Genomic DNA, 17145 nt, shown 5'->3' with positions numbered 1-17145 from the left:
AAAATGACAACAATTCATAATCCTACCAATTCAAGCATCAAAGTGGAGTGTATATACTTGCATGAAGAAAGCTCATGAAAGCCAGGAATAAGGAATTGAGCGTCAAACCCTCATCGGAATTGTTTGTACTCTATTCGCTCTAGTGTTTAGGGTTGACCACTCAATTCTCCTCTAATCATGCTTTCCCATATTTGTTTGTCATCTAACAATCAACAGTTGTCCAATGCATGCATACAGCTATCATGAGGTCTTTTCTTTAGGTTGTAATGGGGCTAGGGTCAAGGTAGGATGCATATGGTTAAGTGGCCTAGAATTTGAATCTTTGATAAGCTTAAGCTTCTCACCTAACCTATATAGCAACCTATACAATTTCAAAGCTAACCTAACTACCCACTCTTCACTTTTTCACATACTCATGCATTCTTTTCTTGATCACAACTCATATGCATTGATTATTATTGAGCTTCACTTTGGGGTATTTTGTCCCCTATTTATTCCTTCTTTTTCTTTTTCTTTCTTTTCTATCTTTTTCTTTTTGATATATACAATTTTTTTCTTTTCATTTTTCTATAATTCTTTTCTTTTTTTTTCTTTTTCAAACTAAGATATACAAAAGTACCAATGCATATGGTTTTACATTTGATTAACACATGAGTATGTACCCAATTTCTAATGTTTTAAACAAAAATACAACACACACCTTTTTTCCAACCAATGTCACAAGTTTCCCCACACTTGAATGACACACACACACTAGCCTAAGCAAATCAAAGATCCAAAGAGGGACATTTATTGTTTTACGTTTTAAGGCTTGTGATAGCGAGAATTATTGCCGGTTTAGAATCAATCAAAATAAGAATCACTTCATTAATAGCAAAGTCCAAACCAACAATGAACTCTCACAATCAAAGTTTAAATCAAAGAATAGTCACAATTCAAATCAAATAACCAAAAGTATTTAAACTCCTGGGTCGTTCTCCCTAGGAATTGCAATTAAGTGTCATATTATTGGCTATGAGGAAATTGGGGATGATAGCAATTGGCAAGAAATGTAAATAGCAAGAATGTAACTTAGCATGCAAGAAATGTAAATGGCAACTCTTAGCAAGAATTGGAGAGTTTAGGATTCCTATCCTAGTTATAGACCATAAACATGGCAATTGTATGAAATCAATCCAAACTAGTCAATCCTCCTTGAGAATTAGTCAAAGAGTGTAATTGATCTCAATCCATAAGTCCTAGTCAACTCACTAATTACTTAGTGAAAGACTAGTGTCAATGGAAACCAAACCAATTAACTACTCTCACACAATGCGGAATGGACATCCACAACTCAATTCTACCTAAACATCCAATTTCTCAACCAAGAGTGTGGAAATTAAACATGCAAGAAATTAAACATCAAAGCAACAAAAGTCAAAAGCAATTAAATGCAAAGAAAGGAAACTTAAAATTCAAGAAAACATCTTGGCAAGTAATTGAGAGCTAAGGCTACCTATCCTAGACATTGGCAACAAACATATGATGATTATGAAGAGTTAATCCTACTTAGTCAACTTTACATCGAAGATAAGTCAAATAGGCATAGCTAATTTCAATCCCTACGTCCTATGTCAACACTAATGGGTCACATAGAGTCAAGGGAAACCAAATTAACTAAATACTCTAATATATCAAACAAGAATGGACATCAACGACTCAAGGATTACCAAAGTCATCAATTCCAATCCAAGAGTGTAGAAAAACTAAGTAAAAACTAAGCCAAGTATTTTATCAAACACTTGGTGTGCATGAGAATAAAATAATATTAAATGACAAGAAATAATAAATGCTACAACCAAACAAGGAAAGTAAAGATAGCAACTCAATAAAGCAATAAATGACATGAAAACATAAATTGCATTAATTGAAAATTAAAATGACAAGAGTGTTCATAAAACATAAAAATGATAAAGTAGAAGAAATAACAAGAGAAATGAAGAAGATAAAGGTGCAATAACAATAAATGACAAGGAAAAGTAAATAGAAACAAGAATTAAAAGTAGAAATTACAAGAAATTAAACTAAAGAACCCTAATTCTAGAGAGTGGAGGAGCTTCTCTTTCTAGAAACTAAGAGAAAGCATCATAAAATCTAACCCTAATTGCCCCCCTTCATTCCTCTTCACTTTGGCCTTAAATAGCTTCAGAAAATGAGTTGGACTGGGTTTTGGAGGCCCAGAATTCGTCCCCAGCGATTTGCATTAATGAGCTCACGTGCATGCATGCGTTCGTATGCACGTTTGCGCAAAATTCCCATCGTGCATACGCACGACATTTGGTGTGTACACATCTTTGCAGCAGCTTCCAAACTCCATTTTCTTCATAATTTCTCCCCTTTTGGATGCTCTTTCTTCACTTTTCCAACCCAAACTTGCCTTGAAAACCTAAAATCACTTGACAAATACATCAAGGCACCAAATGGGATCAAAGTGAATAAAATTTAGCAATAAAAAGTCCTAAAGAGCATGTTTTCACTTTCAAGCACAAATTAGGAAGACATCATGAAACTATGTTATTTCAATGGATAAATGCAAGAAAAGTCAATGAAATCCACCTAATTAAAGCAAATAAATACCATGAAATGTGGATTCATCACATCTCCATACTTAAACAGTAGCATGTCCTCATGCTATACCAAAGGAAGGCAAAAAGGGGATCAACAATTATTTAATTTAACTAACTATATGCAATCTACCTATATGTATGTAACTATACTACCTAACTATATATATGTATTTAATTAGTCCAAATAAATCAATTTCCAAGAAAGCATCTATACACAATCAAGGGCTAAAGCAATTATAACCAAATGTTATTCACAATTGAATTGAGTCATATAAAAGAATTTAACCAAACTTGCAAGATAAGCAATAATCATAGGTGGAAATATGGAATTGAGTGATTGAACCCTCACCGGATATGTGTATGCACTATAGTCACTCAAGTGTTTAGGGTCAATTCACTCAATTCTCCTCTAATCATGCTTTCCAAAGTTTGTTCTTCATCTAACCAATCAACACAAATTTAATGTACATATGCAAAAATCATGAGATCTTTTCAAGGTTGTAATGGGGCTAAGGATAAAGGTAAGGATGTATATATGGCTAGGTGAGCTTGCATTTGAATCTTTGATTAACCTAAGTTCTCACTAACACATACATACCCTATACAATTCTAATATCAAACTTAGCTACCCATAATCTCACTTTTACATATACACACACTCATGCATTAAATTCAATTCATCACATATGCATTGACTCTTATTAAATTTCACATTGGGGTAATTTTGTCCCCTTTTCATTATTTCTTCTTTTTTTCTTTCATCTTCCTTTTTTTTCAAGAACATAATATATACCAACTTATCAATGCATATGATTTCTATAATATTACATGAGTATTGGTGCACGAAATTGTGATCCCTGAGGTTGTAAAATTTGTTGTTCGTTTTCTCCCTGGCAATGGCGCCAACAAACTGGTGCACAATACCATGGTCCAAACATAACTTCACAACTTCGCACAACTAACAAGCAAGTGCACTGGGTCGTCCAAGTAATAAAACCTTACGTGAGTAAGGGTCGATCCCACGGAGATTGTCGGTATGAAGCAAGCTATGGTCACCTTGAGATGAATAAATAAATAGAATGAGATAAGAGAGAAAGAGAATTTTCGAAAATTATTTTTGAAAAATGGTTAGTGATTTTCGAAAATTAAAAGAAGAATTAAATTAAAATTCATCACATTCATGTTGAAGTGCGAATGAATATCTTAGAAGCGGAATAAGTTGAATTGAATAGAAAAACAGTAGTACTTTGCATTAATTCATGAGGAACAGCAGAGCTCCACACCTTAATCTATGGAGTGTAGAAACTCTACCGTTAAAAATACATAAGTAAAAGGTTCAGGCATGGCCGAATGACCAGTCCCCATGATCTAAGAACTAGACATCCCAAGATCCCTGATACAATAGTAAAAAGTCCAATTTATACTAAACTAGTTACTAGGGTTTACAGAAGTAAGTAATTGATGCATAAATCCACTTCCGGGGCCCACTTAGTGTGTGCTTGGGCTGAGCTTTAATGTTACACGTGCAGAGGCTCTTTCTGGAGTTGAACGCCAGGTTGTAACGTGTTTCTGGCGTTCAACTCTGGTTCGTAACGTGTTTCTGGCGTCAAATTCATAGTAAAGTCCAGAAATGTGAATTTAACATAAAAACTAATAAAAACATCCCTAAAAGTAACTAGATCCTACTAAAAACATACTAAAAACAATGCCAAAAAGCGTATAAATTATCCGCTCATCACAACACCAAACTTAAATTGTTGCTTGTCCCCAAGCAACTGAAAATCAAATAGGATAAAAAGAAGAGAATATACTATAAATTCCAAACTATCAATGAAACATAGCTCCAATCAGATGAGCGGGACTTGTAGCTTTTTGCCTCTTGAATAGTTTTGGCATCTCACTTTATCCATTGAGGTTCAGAATGATTGGCATCTATAGGAACTCAGAGTTCAGATAGTGTTATTGATTCTCCTAGTTCAGTATGTTGATTCTTGAACACAGCTACTTATGAGTCTTGGCCGTGGCCTAAGCACTTTGTTTTCCAGTATTACCACCGGATACATAATTGCCACAGACACATAATTGGGTGAACCTTTTTAGATTGTGACTCAGCTTTGCTAAAGTCCCTAATTAGAGGTGTCCAGGGTTCTTAAGCACACTCTTCTTTTGCTTTGGACCTTGACTTTAACTGCTCAGTCTCAAGTTTTTACTTGACACCTTCACGCCACAAGCACATGGTTAGGGACAGCTTGGTTTAGCCGCTTAGGCCAGGATTTTATTCCTTTAGGCCCTCCTATCCACTAATGCTCAAAGCCTTGGGATCCTTTTTATTTACCCTTGCCTTTTGGTTTTAAGGGTTATTGGCTTTTTGCTCTTGCCTATTGGTTTTAAGAGCTTTTGGCTTTTTCTGCTTGCTTTTTCTTTTTCTATATTTTTTTTCGCTATTTTTTTCTGCAAGCTTTGTATTCACTGCTTTTTCTTGCTTCAAGAATCATTTTTATGATTTTTTAGAATATCAAATAACATGTTTCCTTGTCATCAATATTTCAAGAGCCAACATATTTAACATTCTAAAACACCAACTTCAAAAAGACATATGCACTGTTCAAGCATTCATTCAGAAAACAANNCCATGCTCTGTTCTGGCGTTGAACGCCAGACACATGCTCCTTACTGGCGTTTGAACGCCAGTGAACTCCTCCTCCAGGGTGTGCTGTTTTTAATGTTGTTTTTGATTTTTCTTCAATTTTTTCAGTTGTTTTTGTGACTCCACATGATCATGAACCTATGAAGACATATAACTAATAAAAAATATGATTAGATAAATAAAAATTGGGTTGCCTCCAACAAGCGCTTTTTAATGTCAATAGCTTGACAATGGGCTCTCATGGAGCCTCACAGATGTTCAGAGCATTGTTGAGACTCCCCAACCCCAAACTTAGAGTTTGGATATGGGAGTTCAACACCAAACTTAGAATTTGGTTGTGGCCTCCCAACACCAAACTTAGAGTTTTACTGTGGGGGCTCTGGTTGACTCTGTTTTGAGAGAAGCTTACTGTGCCTCTTTTCCATGTTTACAAAAGGATGTCCTTGAGTTTTAAACTCAAGGGAGTTCTCATTCAATTGAAGGACTAGTTCACCTCTGCTAACATCAATCACAGCTCTTGCTGTGGCTAGGAAGGGTCTTCCAAGGACGATGGATTCATCCTCATCCTTCCCAGTATCTAGGATTATAAAATCAGCAGGGATGTAAAGGCCTTCAACCTTTACTAATATGTCCTCTACTTGTCTATAAGCCTGTTTTCTGGAATTGTCTGCCATCTCTAATAATTTTTCATGTATGGACACTATGAAGGCAAGAATGCATATGAAAAACAAAAAAAGACACAAAACAAGAAAATATGAAGATCAATCAAGAAGGTTTATCAAGAACAACTTGAAGATCATGATGAATGCAATGCATGAATGCAATTTTCGAAAAAATGCAAGATGAGTATGCAATTGACACCAAACTTAAAAATTGACTCAAGACTCAAACAAGAAACACAAAATATTTTTTATTTTTATGATTTTATAATTTTTTTTGTATTTTTCGAAAATTATTTGTAAAAAGAAAAATAAGGATTCCAAAATTTTTAAGAAAAATTCCAGGAATCTTTCACTCTTAGTCTAAAGCTCAAATCCGAGGGTTAGACATGGCTTAATAGCCAGTCAAGCTTTAGCATGTAAAACAGGTGGATCAGGAACAGCAGCAGGTGGATTAGCAACAACTAGCTTGCTCTTGATAATGTTGGGTTGGAAGCCCCAGTCATGCTTCAACATGCTTCATGAAACACTAGAATCCATTCTTAAAAAAATTTTAGAATAATTTTCGAAAACAGATGAGAAATTTTTGAAAGATTTTTGAAATTTTTTTTTTTGAAAAAAATTTTTTTTTTTGAAAATAAAACAAAAAGAAAATTACCTAGTCTGAGCAACAAGATGAACCGTCAGTTTTCCAAACTCGAACAATCTCCGGCAACGGCGCCAAAAACTTGGTGCACGAAATTGTGATCCCTGAGGTTGTAAAATTTGTTGTTCGTTTTCTCCCTGGCAATGACACCAACAAACTGGTGCACAATACCATGGTCCAAACATAACTTCACAACTTCGCACAACTAACTAGCAAGTGCACTGGGTCGTCCAAGTAATAAAACCTTACGTGAGTAAGGGTCGATCCCACGGAGATTGTCGGTATGAAGCAAGCTATGGTCACCTTGTAAATCTCAGTCAGGCGGATAATAATTGATTATGGAGTTTTCGAAAATAAAAAATAAATAGACAGAAAATTAATAGAAAAACAGTAGTACTTTGCATTAATTCATGTGGAACAGCAGAGCTCCACACCTTAATCTATGGAGTGTAGAAACTCTACCGTTAAAAATACGTAAGTAAACGGTTCAGGCATGGCCGAATGGCCAGCCCCCATGATCTAAGAACTAGACATCCCAAGATCCCTAATACAATAGTAAAAAGTCCTATTTATACTAAACTAGTTATTAGGGTTTACAGAAGTAAGTAATTGATGCATAAATCCACTTCCGGGGCCCACTTGGTGTGTGCTTGGGCTGAGCTTGAATGTTACACGTGCAGAGGCTCTTTCTGGAGTTGAACGCCAGGTTGTAACATGTTTCTGGCATTCAACTCTGGTTCGTAACGTGTATCTGGCGTTTAACTCCAGACTGCAGCATAGAACTGGCGTTCAACGCCCTTTTGCGTCATCTAAACTCGGCCAAAGTATGGACTATTATATATTTCTGGAAAGCCCTGGATGTCTACTTTCCAACTCAATTGGAAGCGCGCCATTTTGAGTTCTGTATCTCCAGAAAATCTACTTTGAGTGCAGAGAGGTCAGAATCCAACAACATCAGCAGTCCTTCTTCAACCTCTGAATCTGATTTTTGCTCAAATCCCTCAATTGATATATAGAATTAAACAAACCAAAGATTACAATCATAGAGAAGAGCAACACACAATAATGAAATAAGTGGTCCAATGATATAACCACACAATAAGGCTCAAAAACTCACAAGTTGTATGTTCTTTAACTCAAAAACCATATTCCACAATGTATAAATCATGCAAGTTTCAAAAAAAATTTCAACTCAATTCAATTTGAATTTCAATGCCCTATATAAAGAGTAAGCTTCTTGGAAATTTCATTAATTGACTAAAATTTATTCTATATATGTATATAGTGTGATTGGATGAAAAAAGGTCCAAAATTCTAAGTTTAATTCCTAATTTCAATCAAACCAAAATAGCAAGTATATAGAAAATCAAACTTAGGTGCAATCATCACATCATCCCAAATCACAATCAAGACTAAAAACTACTATATAATACTAAGTTATGTACAAGCAAAATCAAAAAGTCCAATAAACTAAGAAAGTGCAATAAACTAAACTAAAAAGTTTCTCAAAAGGATAAAATATATACAAAGCAACTAAAAAGCATAATAATAATAAAAACTAAACTACAAGTGTTCGGAAATGAAATTGTCACCCAAAATATGCTTGTTGAAGGACAACCTCCCCACACTTAAGATGTAGCACCATCCTCGGTGCTCAGATCAAGCGGAGTGGAAAGACTCGTCACTATCATCGACTCCTCTGTCTGCTGGTGAGTCTCGGGCCTCCTCAGAATGCTCGGGTGGAGTGTCAGGCTCAAGTGGAATGTCAACACCACTGGAGAGAATAAGTCTCCTCAAATGCTTATAACGTCACTGGCTGCAACGCTCTAGCTATTCAAAATGTTGCTAGTTGCGACGCTCTGAACTGGCTATGTCATCAGACAACTAGTGGATCAGGCTGAAGAGTAGCTGTAGGAATGCTGGTGGTGCTGCATCGGTAGGTGCTGAAGCTGAGGGGACTGATGTGGAAGGTCCCGCCTCTGTAGAAGGTGTTGGTGTCTGTCTGCTGCGTCGTCCAAGTGCTGGCTCAAGTCCCGGCCAGTCACCATGTGGAATGATCTTCTTATGGCTGGCGACTGTCAGTCTCTAATCAGTAGTCATCCAAAGTACCCCGCCTCTGTGGCTAGTTGAGTAATCAAGCACGGGAAGGCTAGGTTGCCCACAGAGTGAGCCCGCCCCATGGACCGTCTAATGTGCCGTGGAAGGTGTAACTGACGACCCTTCAAGACACACCAGACCATAACAGCCATATCTGTAGTAACCCTCGTCTCATGGGTGCTTGGCATCACATAGTTAGACAGCAGCTACTGCCAAATATGGGCCTCATATGTCAAAGAACGGATATGGATACCCAAGGGAGTCGTCTTATCAGCACCATATATCCACTGACTCCCAGGCTCAGCAATCACAGCTAAGACTTGGTCCCAATCAAAAGTATTCATGTGCCTCTCACCTTTAGCCTCTTCATATGCATCTTTACCACTCGGTCCAGGCTCAAGGTGGAGGGCATGCTCAATTGCCTTCTCAGTGACCAGAATCTGCTGGCCTCTCAGGTAAACTGCATCAAGGGCTCCAGTATAGTAGTTCGCATAAAATTCCTTGACCTATGATTCATTCACCATTGGAAGCTCCCGACCTATGAAACTCCAACCTCACTGAGCAATCCAATCATTCGTATACTGGCTCAACTCATCCGGGAGATGGAGTTCCCGCTCAACATGTAAGTTCTTTTTTAGGAACTTTTCAATCTTCCGCTCCGAATATGCATTGCTAAACTTATGTTTATTAGTGGGAGGTGTATTCTGAGCTTCTCTGTCACTCCCACGGAAATGCCTTGCATCGAATGCAGCATCAGAGGTATCAGCGGACTGAGAAGTCGGCTTTCTTTTGCCGGAGCTTGTGGCCTTACCCTTTCCTTTTCTGTCAGTCATCTGCACAACAAGAAAGGAAATGGAGATATGAACATAATCTATAGGCACACAATCAAGGAAGTATGATAAATAGATAACAAGCAGAAACTGCATCATCGAGCAACATATAACAGAAGTGAACATAAAATGGAAATTGAATGGGAGCATACATGAGAATCAAATTAAATCAAACACAAACAACTTCCAATCAAATTTAGGACATGAGGAAAGCTAACTTGCTTGTTTATCAAAGAATAAAAGAAGGAAGGGGCATTGTTACTATGCATAAAAAGAAAAAAACAATTAAAAGGTAAAAGTTAATGTTAGTTGAAAAATAAAAAGGAAAGTTAAAAATTAAAAGTTATGTTAGTAAAAAGGAAAATGGTTAATTGAAAGTGAAAAGAAAAGTTAGATGAGAAAGAAAAGCAAAGTTAAAAGTTAGGCAAAGAAAAAGAAAAATTAATGGAAAAGGAAAAGAAATAGAAAAAGTTAGTTGAAAAAGAAATCAAAGCTTAAAAGTTATGTAAAAAGTGAGAAAAAGTTAGTAAAAGAAATGGGAGGGAAAAATCAAAATTTAAGTGCATAGTCACAAGTTCCTTGATTCCAAAAAGTTTCAAAAATGTCAAAACAAGCAAGTTTCTATTCACTTTTTAGAAGTTTAAGATGCCAAAACAAGTGATTCACATATACATGTAGAGCACATAATCAAGTAAATATAAATCACAAGTAAATTGGCATAAGTTGAAGCAATTTGGTGTTGGCAAGTTAAAAACATCGAGAGATTCAAACACCAAATTCATATGAGGTATGAAAATCACATGGTTGAAATGAAAAATTGACAAGTTTATTTACTATGTGACTCAAGGAAACTTCGACATGGAGAAAATTGAATCAAATTCAGCCACATAGGTAAAAAGAAATCCAACCTTGTGAGAGCATGCAAAAGAGACTTGAATTTAAATGAACACCAAGTTTATGGTAAAATCGAAACTCAATCAAGGATTGTTCAATGCTTAAAAATAACATACTAGTTAAAACAAGCAAAGATTTTAGAGAATTGACCAAAAATTGTAAGGAGACTCTTGAGAAAATTTCCAAAACCTTAAGCCAACAAGATTCTTTTTGACACAGAATTCCGTCAATTAGAATCTTGTTGCACCAAGTAAAACAATATCATTTAATGAAATAGGTTTAGGAAAAATCTGCAGCATTACAGCAGTAAATTGGCCTATTTTCCAAATTCAAACAATCAATTCAAATTTCCTATGAATGCATTGATGAGAGGAACTTTTGTGTGGTCTAGAAATTTGCAGATAAATTCTCGTTGCAAGTATAGTTTCTAAACCTTCAAAAGTCCTTTCATACAAACGTTTTGGTTGTCACAAGTAACAAACCCCTTTAAATTTGATAACCGAGTATTTAAACCTCGGGGCGTCTTCTCAAGGAATTGTAGGGAGGTATGTTCTTATTATTGGTTATGTTGGTTATGAGTTTGTAAATCGGGGGTTTTGAAGGTAAGGAAGTAGTATGTTGAACAAAAAGAATAAAATAAAACATAAAATATAAAATAAAATCTTGGCAAGGTATTAGAAATTAGAGGTCCTATCCTAGCTATCCTTATCAATGATGATGAAAATTGAATCTTAATTCCACTTTGTTAACCTTTACTAAGGCAAAGGAAGGTCAAGGGATTAACTGGTTTGATCTTCGGATCCTATTTATTTCCTAAGAAAAGATTGGGATTATTGAAGTTCAATTTAATTAACAAAGATAACAATTATCAATCATGTTTGAGTTTGATAACTCCTGAGTTACTGATTTCTTAACCAAGACCAAAAAGGAGAAAAGTATATCTACTGGAATAAAAATGTCTTCAGATGGGAATAACAATAATGTAAATAAAAGAAAGCAATAATAAACTAAAATACCTCAATTAGCACTAATAAAGATATCAAATGTAACATGGAAGAGTTCATAAATTAAATTAGAAAAATAAATAAAAGGAACATTGAACTTGGGATTGAGAGTCACTCCTAAAACTAAGAGAAATCCTAAATCCGAATCCTAAGAGAGAGGAGAGAACCTCTCTCTCTAAAAACTACATCTACTCCTAAAATTTTGAATATGAAAGTCCTGATTATGAATGAATAGATTTCCCCACTTTATAGCCTCTAATCTATGTGTTCTGGTCTAAAATTTGGGTAAAAAACAGCCCAGAAATCGTCGGAGAAGAAATCTGCCACGCTGGTTTTTCGTCACTGCGATGCGTCCGCATAGAGCACGCAGTCGTGTTGCCTAGCGTCAAAGCAACTATGGTATATTATATATCAAATCGAAGCCCCGGACGTTAGCTTTCCAACGCAACTGGAACCGCGTCGTTTGGACATCTGTAGCTCAAGTTATGACTGTTTGAATGCGAAGAGGTCAGGCTGACAGCTTTGCAGTTCCTTCAACTTCTTGTATTCCTTCCACTTTTGCATGCTTCCTTTCCATCCTCCAAACCATTCCTGCCCTGTAATCTTTAAAAACACTTAACACACATATCAAGGCATCGAATGGTGATAAGGGGAAATTAATTTTTGGTAAATAAAAGGCTCGGGAAGCAATTTTCCAATTATAGAATAAAATTAGGAAGGAAATATAAAACCATGCAAATATAATGAATAAGTGGGTAAAGAGTTGATAAAATCCACTCAATTGAGAACAAGATAAAGCATAAAATAGTAGTTTATCAACCTCCCCACACTTAAACAATAGCATGTCCTCATGCTAAGCTCAAGAGAAGCTATAATGGTGAAGAGGAGTAGTAGAATGTATGAAATGCAACCTATCTATACGAATGCAACTACATGCAAAATGATTCTACCTACTTGGTTAAAAATAAATAAGTTCTCCAAGACAAACATGAATCAGATTTCACTAATTCAAATTATACAATAAAAAACAAGTAAACTTGTAAGAAGATAGCTCATGAAAGCAGGGAACATAGAATTGAGCACTGAACCCTTACTGGTAGTGTATATCACTTATATCAATGCATATGGAATTTTTAATTTTCTGTTTTACATGAGTAGGTACCCAAATTTTCCAATATTCAAAATTAGAAACATGATACATTCCCTAATTAACCCAAGTTCCCACAGTTTCCCCACACTTAATTGTTGCACAATCCCTATCTCAAGCTAACCAAAGATTCAATTGGGATATTTAATTGTTTTTCTGCTTAAGGCTAGTGATGTGGTAAAATACAGAACAAATGGGGATTAAAAGGCTCAAAGTGGCAAACAAAGGTAATTTAAAGGGTAGGCTTATTTGGGATAGGTGAGCTAAACAAATAATGGCCTCAATCATATGCAAGTATATAAATATATTAAACATTAGACATATTGACTGGAACAAAATCTAGATTGCAGTTATAGAGAATAAAACACACAAGAATAAAATATTTATGGTTAAATAATGTAACCATATAAATAAGCTCAAAATCTCATAGGTTGTGTGTTCTTTAGCTCAAAAACCATGTTCCAATTTACAACTTCAAACAAGTTTTAACATAAAAAAATTTTCAATTTAAATTAGTGAAATTTTTTCAAAGATAGGGTCTTAAAAGAATTTTATTACTTTAAACAAGTAGTAACTAGATGCATAAAATCAAACAAATATGCAAATGCAACAACTAATTTAACAAAGAAAATTAAACATTGGTGCCAAAATATGAAGTGACTAACCCATGGAAGTCGGTATCGACCTCCCCACACTTAAAGATTGCACCGTCCTCGGTGCATGCTAAGATGTGCAGGTGGACGGGCTATTCTAACTGGCACTTTTCTCCAAAGATTTTGCACATGGACTTGTCTGTCTCCTCATGTAAACGTCTTCCGGTTCTCTTCCTGGTGGCCATCCTGAAAGAAAAAGGGAAGAAAGGTAACCCAATAATAGAGATAAGAAAATAAATGAAGTATGGTTGGGTTAATGCCTAATGATAAGGGTCTCATTTATATGGAAGCTTCAACATGTACGTGAGAAAATAATATAAGCACATGGCATACTAGTGGTGCAAAATTTGCAACAAAGGAGAGAAAAATGTGGGTAATGCAAGATAGTATAAGTTCATATCAATGCAAGAGAAGTACAAGTATCATAAAAGATTAGCATTGATTTAAATAATGTTACCCAATCAGAATAAAACAAGTCATAAGCACTAAGATAATACTAGAAAAGATATAACAGTTGAATAAGAACATGTGAACACCAATGGTAAAATAATAAATTTAGAAAAGAAAATAAAAATATACAGAATTAAAATGCAATGATTGAAAGTATGCAAATAAATAAAATAAAACAAAAGATAAGAAGAATGAGAAGGGAAAGAAATAAAGTAAGAAAGAAAGAAGAAATAAGAAAAGATAGAAGAAATTAGGATTGGGGAAGAAAAGATAAGATAAGTGGTAAATCAGGGAAGCTGTGCGGCGCAATCGACGCGGTCGCATGGGGCACGCGGTCGCGTGACTTGCGCTTATACTGATTGACGCGGTCGCGTCAGTCACGCGGTCGCGTGACCTGTTTTATGGTACTGGCGCGAGGGCAGCCTCGCACTCGCACAACTCTCTGTTCAAAATCATTAGTTGCCAAATATTGGGTGATGCGATCGCGTGGGGCACGCCTTCGCGTCGGAGGGCTTGGGCTTCCAGCACGAGTCCAGCCCAATTCCAGCTCAACTTTCGGCCATACACCTTTTTACGTCGATTTACAGGGCCACGCGGTCGCGTGGGGGACGCGGACGCGTGGAAGGCTCTTTTGCCACATGACGCGGTCGCATGGGGTCAAATTATGCTAAAGGCGCGCCTCCAGCCATGCTCTCTCATGACTCTCTGTTCAATTCTTTTCTTCCCGACGCACTAGTGACGCGGACGCGTCAGTGACGCTGCCGCGTTGCGTGCATGTTTTTTTTTATATAATGCAGTATGCAGAATGCAATTCTAATATGAATGTTATGCAAAACTCCAGGTTCAATACAATAAAATAAAATAAAACTTGAAAACAAATAAAGCTAAATGAAAAAGGAACGATCATACCATGGTGGGTTGTCTCCCACCTAGCACTTTTAGTTAGAGTCCTTAAGTTGGACAATTGGTGAGCTCCCTGTTATGGTGGCTTATGCTTGTATTCATCTAGGAATCTCCACCAATGTTTGTAATTTCAGTAGCCTTCGGGATCCCAAACAAGGCACGTAAAGCCCTTGAGCATTTTTAAACAGGTTCTCAGGCTTCCAGTGTTCCGAATGTCAGAACAAATTCCAGGATCCCAAATCTTGCTTTTACACCCATTTTTGTTGGGATTTGTATTTTTCCAGCCGGGTGATAAGTAATTTGAATTCTCACTGCAGCTACCAAACAGCTTCCTAGACCCATTCAATTGAGCTCTACACCAACCCTTAAACTTTGAGCACACAACCATGTTGAACCTTGCTTGACAACTCTTACTGACCATCTTCCTCTTACTCTTAATGCCCCAAAAAGCTCTAAGTTGACCATCCGTCTCCAGTAGCCCATATTCAAGTGGAATTAGAAAGCTAAGGGATATGAATTTTACCCACTTGAATTTTGTGAAGGATGATGGCAACTTAGGGGGAGGGGTCTCCAATAACTTTGGCAAGGTGATTTCGAGCTCCATTCCCCTGGGCTCTTTTTTAACAACTTCCACCTCTTTGCAAGCTTCTTCAATTTCAACCTCTTCCTCTTGGTAGCTATCTTCCAATTTAATCTCTTATTCATTGTTCACCAAGAGTGTGGGAGGTTGTGCTTTTCTTCTTCCATCCCCATGTCAAGTTCAATGGGAGAGGATTCAATTGCGGATAAGAATTCATCAATGATTGAATCCATCTCTTGATCATCTTCTTCAAATTCTTCAACCATGATATGCCTTGGAGGTTGTACACTCTCCTCAACATCAATTTCAGACTCCTTAGAAGGGGGTTCTATGACTGGACTTTTCAATTGAGGTACAGCATCTCTTAAGTCTGCAACTACTTCTTCCTTTTTAATAATTGCTGCTTTGTCCAGTTGTTTAAGTATAAAATCGTACTCATCCTCGATGATTTTCTTTCCATGATAACTCATTTCAACTACTCCTTCATCTACAAAGGTCTCTTCTACCTTCACCTTTAGTGCCTCCTCTAGGTCCTTATGAAGTATGGATTCGCGAAGATGATCCCTTCTCTCTTGTTCCATGTCAATAGCATCATTGGGATCATGTTGCTCTTGGATTGATGGATGATAGGGTGGTTGGCATGGTGGATGTGGGTTAGGGTCATATGGAGGTAAATGGTGTAAAGGGGCTTGTGAGTGTGGTGGTTTGAAGCTATGTTGAGAGGATGGTCTATAAGCACAGGGTGGGACTTGTTGGTAACTAACAGGAGGTCCACCATATCTATCAGCTTGGTATGCATTGTAGAATGGTCTTTGTCCATGATGTCTTGGAAGGTGTTGTTGCCTAAAGGGTTGATCAGATCCTCTTGGCTTCATCCATCCTTAACTGTTCTGACCTTGATGCATGTTCCTGCTGTAGCTTCCATTCCTTTCAACATTATTAGAACCCAACTCAAAGCGAGATGGGTGAGAACTCATAGTTAGTTAATAAAAATTAAAAAAATAAAAATAAAAACAAATTTAAATTAAAAAGTTATTTAAATTTTGAATTTGAAAATTAAATTTTGAAATTCGAATTTTAAATCTTGAAATTTGAAATTTTGAAAAAAATTTTAAATTTGAATTTTTAAATTTTGAAATTTGGATTTTGAAAAAGTCAACAAAAAATTTGAAAAAGATTTAAATTTTGAAAATGTTTGATTTTTAAAAATTAAATTTAAAATTTAAAATTTTTGGATTTTGAATTTTGGAATTTAAATATTGAAATTTGAAATTTAATTTTTGAAATAAGATAAGATAAAAAAAATTTTAAAATAAAAATTTGAATTTTTAAAAGGAAAATTCGAAAATCTAATTAAAAACAATAAAATGATACCAAACTTAAAATTTTTAGATCAAAACGAAGAAAACAACCAAGAACAACTTGAAGGTCAAGATGAACACGAAGAACAACTTGAAGATCAAGATGAACACCAAAAACAAATTTTTGAATTTTTTTTTTTGAAAAATTTTTAATAACTAAATAAAAACCAATAACCTCTTAATTTACAAAAAGGCAAAAATAAAAACAAAAATAAAAGCAAATAAACAAGTAAAAAGCAAATATTTACAATAACCAATAATAAGGCACACGTTTGCAATTCCCCGGCAACGGCGCCATTTTGATGAGAGGAACTTTTGCGTGGTCTAGAAATTTGCGGATAAATCCTCGTTGCAAGTATAGTTTGTAAACCTTCAAAAGTCCTTTCATACAAACGTTTTGGTTGTCACAAGTAACAAACCCCTTTAAATTTGATAACCGAGTATTTAAACCTCGGGTCGTCTTCTCAAGGAATTGCAGGGAGGTATGTTCTTATTATTGGTTATAAGTTTGTAAATTGGGGGTTTTGAAAGTAAGGAAGCAGTATGTTGAACAAAAAGAATAAAATAAAATAATAATAATAAAATAAAATCTTGGCAAGGTATTAGAAATTAGAGGTACTATCCTAGCTATCCTTATCAATGATGATGAAAATTGAATCTTAATTCCA

The sequence above is a fragment of the Arachis ipaensis genome, chromosome B05 (genome assembly GCF_000816755.2).
Source record: "Arachis ipaensis cultivar K30076 chromosome B05, Araip1.1, whole genome shotgun sequence".
NCBI classification, from domain to species: Eukaryota; Viridiplantae; Streptophyta; class Magnoliopsida; order Fabales; family Fabaceae; genus Arachis; species Arachis ipaensis.
This window is presented reverse-complemented; position numbering follows the sequence as displayed.